The sequence below is a fragment of the Cebus imitator genome, unplaced genomic scaffold, assembly GCF_001604975.1.
Source record: "Cebus imitator isolate Cc_AM_T3 unplaced genomic scaffold, Cebus_imitator-1.0 Scaffold76, whole genome shotgun sequence".
NCBI lineage: Eukaryota > Metazoa > Chordata > Mammalia > Primates > Cebidae > Cebus > Cebus imitator.
In genome coordinates, this window is record NW_016107391.1 from 9981828 (window position 1) to 9989778 (window position 7951).

Genomic DNA, 7951 nt, shown 5'->3' on the forward strand with positions numbered 1-7951 from the left:
AGCCTCAACCTCCCTAGGCTCAAGTGATTCTTCTACTTCAGCCTCCCAGGTTGCTGGGACTACAAGTAAACACCACCAGGCCCAGCTAACTTTATTTTTTCTTCCGCATTTTGTAGAGATGGGGTTTTGCCCTGTTGCCTCTGGGCTCCTGGGCGCAAGTAATTCTCTGGCCTCAGCCTCCCAAAGTATTGGGATTACAGGTGTGGGCTACCATGCTTGGCTTAAGCCTGCCCAGTCTTATGACTTGATAGATTCTGGCAATCACCAGCTTACAATGGGTATCTCTGGTTTCATAGACCCTTCATGTTCCATTGCTTGGCTCTCGGTTTTTATTGGGACCGAACAGCTGCTTTTCAAAAGTCAAATAACTCTCTGCTGCATGGCCTTGTTCCAGAACCTAAGAGATCTATGCTGAAACTCTTTTATTAAGGCATGTCAGAGACTCTGCCTGCGGCCTTATTCATAATGTATGCCTCTAGCCCCATTGTATCTGCTGGATCATATGAACCAAATGGTAGAGAAACTTGTACAATAGTTGGACACACTGTACAGCTCTCTCCTCCTCTGGACTTCACTCAAAACTGAGAGCCTTCAAAGGCACCCAATAGATGGGTCAGAGGAATACTCCACCAAGCACTGTGCCTTAGTGTTGGAGGATACAGAGCTTAACAACTTGTCTTTACTTTAGAGGATATAACCTGGTATGCTCCAGGCTACTGATCCCTAATAACTTTGCCAATCTGTTTAAAAATAATAGGGATAGAAGAAGTTAGTGGGGATATAGATGAAATAATGTGGGCTGTGAATAGTGGTTCTCGTTTAGGGGTTCGTTTTACTAGTTTGTCTACTTTTATATTCATTTAACTTATTCTAGAACAAAAAGGTAAGAAAAAATTTGAACTACATGAATTCCCTGAATCTTCATATTTTTATCTTCTATCCTTTGGCATGCATGTGTCTTTACCAGGACATCAAGAGTTCTTGCTTCTTCTTGCTTACTAGGTCAAATTAGCATTAGGTCATCAATACAGTGGATTACTCTGATGTTCAATGGAATATTGAGATACTCAAAGTTGCTGCGTTGTGACAGAGAGAAGGAGAATTAACAGCCCAGAAGCAAGAGAGTGAATATGTACTGCTATCATTCCCACATAAAAGCAGTTTTTCATCCTTCTGACTGAAGACTATTGAGAAGAAAATCTTTGATGTTGAAATTAATCTCTGCAATATCACCCAGGATGTGGTTTTACCCCTCAATTAATAAATTAGTAAGAAAGGTAGGGTTAAGTGTCAGGGGCTTTCATTTGGCCCTTTCTACCTTATGGCTCTTAATAAAACAGGAAGTAAATTTTAGGGTCCTGCCAGTTGCTAGACTATCTGTCCCAGTTATTTACTTAGGGATAAGGAAATTAGTACAGAGTGGATCTTCAGACTTCTTGGATCTGTTTGCATGAGAATGCCATTTACCTGGCTTTCATGAACCTCCAATTTAATTGGGGGACCATGATAGTGTTTGTCCCCAGCACTGATGCCAGCTCATAGTCTGTACCCAATAGCCTTTGAAAGTCTGGTTCTTTTTCTTCCCCCCTGGCCAGAGTTACTCTGATAAAAGGCCACAGATCCCTCATGTGGAAAGATTGGGGAAATAGTTATCTTGTATACTTTTGGCAGCATTTAGAGGGCTCTTCTATAAAAAGACTTGGCCCTTCCTTAAATCAATGGTCTCTGAGCCTGAGAACTGGCCTAGATCAAGGAAATTTATGAGGAAATACTATTTTCCATTATGGCAGCTGTCATCTGCCTTCTGCTCATGAGCTCTTGATTTGGGGATTGCTGTTGTTACAGTCAAGTAATACCCAGTCATCTGCCAGCTTAGTTAACTCCTAGGAACACTATGGTCTACTAGCCATTGCCATAAACAGACCCTATGGGTCAAAGTGCTCTGGTTGCCACTTTGGTTTTGTGGTAATTATTATATCTCCCTTGCCTCTATTGATTGTCACCCAGAGTCCTACCATCCCTACTGACACTAAGGATTCTTCACCTTTACATGTCGTGTTGCCTCGGTGAAAAGAGTGTCCTCTGGATGTCCCATGGGAATGTAGTCTTCTGGTAGGGTCTCTGGCCTTGCATAATAACTGCAGTCTAACATGCTAATCCCTCTGAGTCTTCTGACTCCTTCAATATTCTCCCAAGAAGTTCTGGCATCTCTACTTCATTTTGAAGGTCATAATTGCATCCAAGATTCAAAGAACCATCTCAGAAGCATGTGAAAATGGTTTTATGTATCCTTGCTTAGATGTTAATCCCTGAATAATGAGAGTGCTCCCAGACTGATACATTCTCACACCCCTGCTCTGCACACCCCTGTTAATGCCTGTTCCTGCCAGAACATAGGTCCTGTAATTTTTTCAATGTGTATGGTATTTGCTTATAAGTCAGATACTGTATTTCTCCACTTAGACTATGCTGAGACCTAACCCTAGTTATTGGTCTGCAGGCAATGAAGGGAAGTAGGGAATATCAAGGAGAATAAGCAACATCTTTGAGCCACTTACCTTGAGAATAGTCTTGTCAGGATTCCAGGCAAGGAGAGGCTTGTCTCCTATAGCAAGAGAAAGATAGCTGCTTCTGCTGGCCTTGAAGGTTTAGGGGAATCCAGGAATTCAAAATTCTCACATTAATCTACTCAAATATTCCCATTATGTGTTCCAAGGTTCCATATATTTCCTGTCAGTGCCATGACTGTTGTAGAAAGTAGACCCATCAAGGCTGTGAATCCCTTCCTTGCAGATCTGCTGTTTAGGACCACGCTTATGTTAACTGTCTTAGCCCAGGTTTTCTCCTGAAAGCAAAGCCTGAGTCAAGAGTTTGTGTGTATATGATTTATTTGGGAATGGATCCAAAGGAACCAAAATAAGTGACTGGGGAGAGTAAAACAGGAAAGAAGGGAAGCCAATTTAAGAGTGCAGAGCCTCAGACCCACCCAGAGAGCTGCAGCCGCCTTTTGCGCCCTCCCAGCCTTCCCCACCCTCCTTGCCAACATCATGCTCTAGTTCCTGCTTGAATTTACTTTGGCAATGTTACTGGAATGTATTTGGCTCAGAGCTATGCCACGCCAAACCTGGCTAAAACACTTGACAAAATGAAAAAGGGCAGTGCTGAGAGGAAGCCCCCTAGTTCATGAGGCCGATTTCAGCACTGCCTTCTGGATACACTGATTCCACCACTCTTGAGGGCCTCCTTTACCATCTCAACCAAAGGCTTTTGTTTTCATCTCCGACCTCAGCTATTTTCTTCTTGGCTAGACCCTGTGTTGCTTTAGGGCAAAAATGGGCCCACAAGTTAAGAACTACCTATGTAGTGTGACAGGTCCCCTGCCAGGTTACTTAAGGATTCATGTCTTATGCCTGAACCCTGAAGGCTAGGCAATGAGCCAAGGCCATAGTGTCTAGCTGAGGAATAGGTGTCCCTGAGAACCCAAACATCCTGGAGAATCACTGAGAACCGAGGAAAACAGTCCCATCACACACACATAGTAGGTAAAGAGCCAGAAAATTAGCTTAGGGATGAGAGGGGACACAGATCTCTAAAGCTGTCCCGCTGCCATTCAGGAGTGCCTCATGCATAAGTCCTGATAAACTCATCTACTAGCCAAGCTGGACTTGTCTGAGACATTCTCTGGTCTCTTGGCTCCCTCCCAGTTTGGGGGAAGGTTTTTAAAATACAATTCCAGGTTTTTCTCATTACAAGTGGCATCATGAGCAGGCTCTGAGAAACCAACAGATGAATTAGGAAGGGGCATCTGCAGGGAGAATCCTAGGGTGGTTGGCAGCATGCATGTGGGGTGGAGTTGCCCAGCTGCTCCAGCTTCGTGGGCCACTGTGGACTCTGGGAAAACACTGGCAGAAACTAAATCACCTATTGTAAGAAGTTAAGATATTAAAATACGATAAAGATAATAAATATGCTGTTGTTGCAATGAAGCTAGCTACTGAGAAATCATGAAAGCAGGAAAAGGAGAAAGGGTAAAAACTCCTGCAGAAGGTCAAAGGCATGCCGGGTTTCCTAGGACACAAGCAGGTTACATATTATGGCCTATTCTTGCGCACGTTTTAAAACTGATGGGCAAATTACAAAATGAAATTCAGAGCTCAAATGGTTAACCTGCAACTATAGAGTTAAATAGTGTCTTCAGATGCTTTCTGTTTCTCTAGTTCCTTTTCCATGTCCTTTGAATCTGCTGTTATTAAGCTACCAGTGTTGAGATAAAACTCACTGTTTATGATAACACTAATTCCAGGTTATTTGAAAATTTTGTTTTTATTATACAATTTAGCCAGTTCTAGTTAAAAGATAAACAATAAAACTCATTTGAAACAAACAAAAAAAAGGAAAAAAGAGGATTTTAAAAATCAAACTGCCATGGAAACTGCCTTACCCCAAATTTTGATCCATAGCTTTCCTTGGATTACTTATTGAGGAAAATAGAGTTTAGCCATGTGAACAGGTCCCAGTTTTGTCAAAAGTAATTTGGGTCCAACTATCTTTTGTAAAAATGACAAATTTATTATATTGTCTCATGGCTAGAGTTCTGAAGTAAAAGCTATCAGATCTTGTGTATGTATGTATATACATGTTTAAATACATTTATATATGTACATGTGTTATATGTTCTGTCTAACGTGCTACCAAATAAAATTATAAATAAATGGGTATAAAGTCCAAATGCTTTTCAAGTTCACAAGAATGCAATAATCTTTGGTAAATAAGTTGGCTTTTAAATTATTAGTAAATAAAAATGTGTCTTCAAAAGTGTCAGAGCCGGGCGTGGTGGCTCAAGCCTGTAATCCCTGCACTTTGGGAGGATGAGGCGGGTGGATCACGAGGTCAAGAGATTGAGACCATCTTGGTCAACAAGTTGAAACCTCGTCTCTACTAAAAATACAAAAATTAGCTGGGCATGATGGTGCGTGCCTGTAGTCCCAGCTACTCGGGAGGCTGAGGCAGGAGAATTGCTTGAACCCAGGAGGCGGAGGTTGCGGCGAGCCGAGATCGTGCCATTGCACTCCAGTCTGGGCAACAACAGCGAAACTCCGTCTCAAAAAAAAAAAAAAAAAAAAAAGTGTCAGCATACATTTTTGTCTGAGTCTACTGATAAAATACATTTTATATTTGCCTCTGCTAGACACTTTAAGGTGTCAGGGTTTTACATAAAAGCTAGAAGATTGTAAACCCAGCGCAAATCAAAATGACCTTTGTCTGAATGATTTATTGATAAGCAAGACTAATTTGATATTGTTGGTTTAATGAAAACAGCTGAATTTTTTCAGTTATCAGCAAGAATCCCCATGTGTTTAACCTTAAGGCTCTTACTTATATGAACACCTGATATTCACAAGCAGTGAAAACAGTTAACAGGGAAATAACTTGAGATGATGATTAGCTTTGTTGAATGTCTTGGTTCTCACAAGTAATCTAGATAAACTGCTAAAAATGAATAAACTGACTAAATGTAAATGTGATAAATGTTTGTAAGTTAAACTTCTATACAGTTTAAAATCTTAAAATTATTTTAGGTACCCATTAATGTCTAGGTCATTTGTGATTTAAAAAGGGTTATGTTATGAGGGAGGTATTGGTGAACCTTAATGAACTGGATAAAAACAAGGACCAAATCCAGAAAATAATCAAAGAACAAAAAGCAGATGGGCCAACTGGATGCTTGTACACTTGCCCTGGTGTAGGCAGGTAATTAACATGAAACAATACCACCTGCCGGGGGATGCTTTGAAATCACCTGAGCAATTCAACAATTACATAGGCACAAATAGGTCAGAGCACCTATAACAGCCCTATGTGGCCTGCCAAGAAGCCAGATGACACCTAGAAAATGACAGTATGCTACCATGAGCTAAACAGAGTGACGCCCCCTGTACCTGCAGCTGTACGCAATATTGCTCAACTGCTGGAGCAAATGGTCCTTAAGCTGGGAAATGTCCATGCTGTGATTGATTTGGCTAATGACTTTTAAAGTATTTCTTCTTTTTTTTTTTTTTTTTTTTTTTGAGGCAGAGTTTCACTCTTGTTACCCAGGCTGGAGTGCAATGGCACGATCTCGGCTCACTGCAACCTCCGCCTCCTGGGTTCAGGCAATTCTCCTGCCTCAGCCTCCTGAGTCGCTGGGATTACAGGCACGCGCCACCATGCCCAGCTAATTTTTTGTATTTTTAGTAGAGACGGGGTTTCACCATGTTGACCAGGATGGTCTCGATCTCTTGACCTCGTGATCCACCCGCCTCGGCCTCCCAAAGTGCTGGTTAGCGGAAGAGTCACAGGAGCAGTTTCCCTTCACTTGGGAGGGTGAACAATGGACTTTCCAGGTGCTACCAGAAGAGTATCTGTGCAGCCCCACCAACTGTCATGATATGATTGCACAGGACCTGTCTAGACTCTTTTTCCTACCTCGGTCTTCCTGTTTCACTATACTGATAAAATCATGTTAACCTCAGAATCTCTTACAAATCTGGAGACTGTCCTGCACATCATCTTAGCCTAAAAGAAAGGGGATGGGAAGTCAATCCCCAAAAGATACAAGGGCCCAGCGTAGCCATCAAATTCCTAGGAATTACCTGGCTGGGTAAGACATGAAACATACCAAGAGCTCTTATTGAAAAGATAGCACAACAGTCTATTATTTCAGACAATAAAGAAACTTCATGTTTTCCTAGGTTTATTAGGCTACTTGAAAATGTTCATCCATCATTTGACACAAACCCTCCAGCCTTATATGCCCTAGTAAAAAGGGCTAAAAAAATTGGACTGGACACATATAGAGCAAGAGGCATTTGACAAAGCAAAACCGTTGGTTAAACAAGCCCAAGTGTTAGGTGCTCCCCATAGCCACAGCTCCCTTTTGTATATAAGAAGTCACTAGAGTTGCCACAGGAATGAAATGGTGTTTGTGGCAAAAGCAACCAACAGTAATAGTACTGGTAAGGTTTGGTCTCAATTATGGGAGGGGGAAGAATCCCACTATATAGCCCTGGAGCAAAAACTCTGGCTGTATACAGGACATTGCAACAAATGGAGGCCATTACCAGAAAGCAAACCATCACAATAAAAACTGCCTTTCCTATAAAAGGGTAGATGGAATGCCTTCTAGCCAAGCCCACCTCTGGGATAATGTAATCACACACTCTGCTGAAGTGGCATTCCTATCTACAACAGAGGGGTATCTTGTCCACCAGTCCTTTAAGTCAGGCACCGCAGAACATGCTCAGACCCATCCACTTGGAACAAGCGGAAAGGGCTGACATGGCAATGAATCTACCTACTAGGCCAACCACCATATATTAAGGGATCCCACTGATACCTACTGGGGCCTAATCCACTGATGGGTCTAGCAAAGACACCCAACACCAATGGTTGGCAATTACAGTGAAAATGGATACTGACAACCTATGGATAGAATGGAAATTAGGACAAAGCAGTCAATGGGCCATGCTACAGGCAGTTTGGATACTCATCACCCATGATCCCTGGCCATTAGACATTTGCACAGATAATTAGGCTACATACAGAGGCCTTACTGTGTGGATCAATCAGTGGGCCACAGACAATTGGCAAGTTTGGGGCAGGATCCTCTGGGGAATGTCCATGTGGCAAGAGATCCACATCAGGTTACAGGAAAGGGATGCCCATCTTGTGATGAGCCATATGGATGCACATAGCCCCAAACCACCTCCTGGAAATCAAATGGTGAATGCCCTTACTCACGTGGCAATTTGTCCAAGCCCATCCCAGGAAACTGCTGTATGTGTACATCATAAGAACGGCCACCAGGGGCAATCACAGAATGGCCTGTAGCAAAGGCAGCAGGCGTCCCTATCCAATATGCAAATGTTCTGACACCTGTTCAGAACACTGAGATCTGCTCGCACCTGTGACT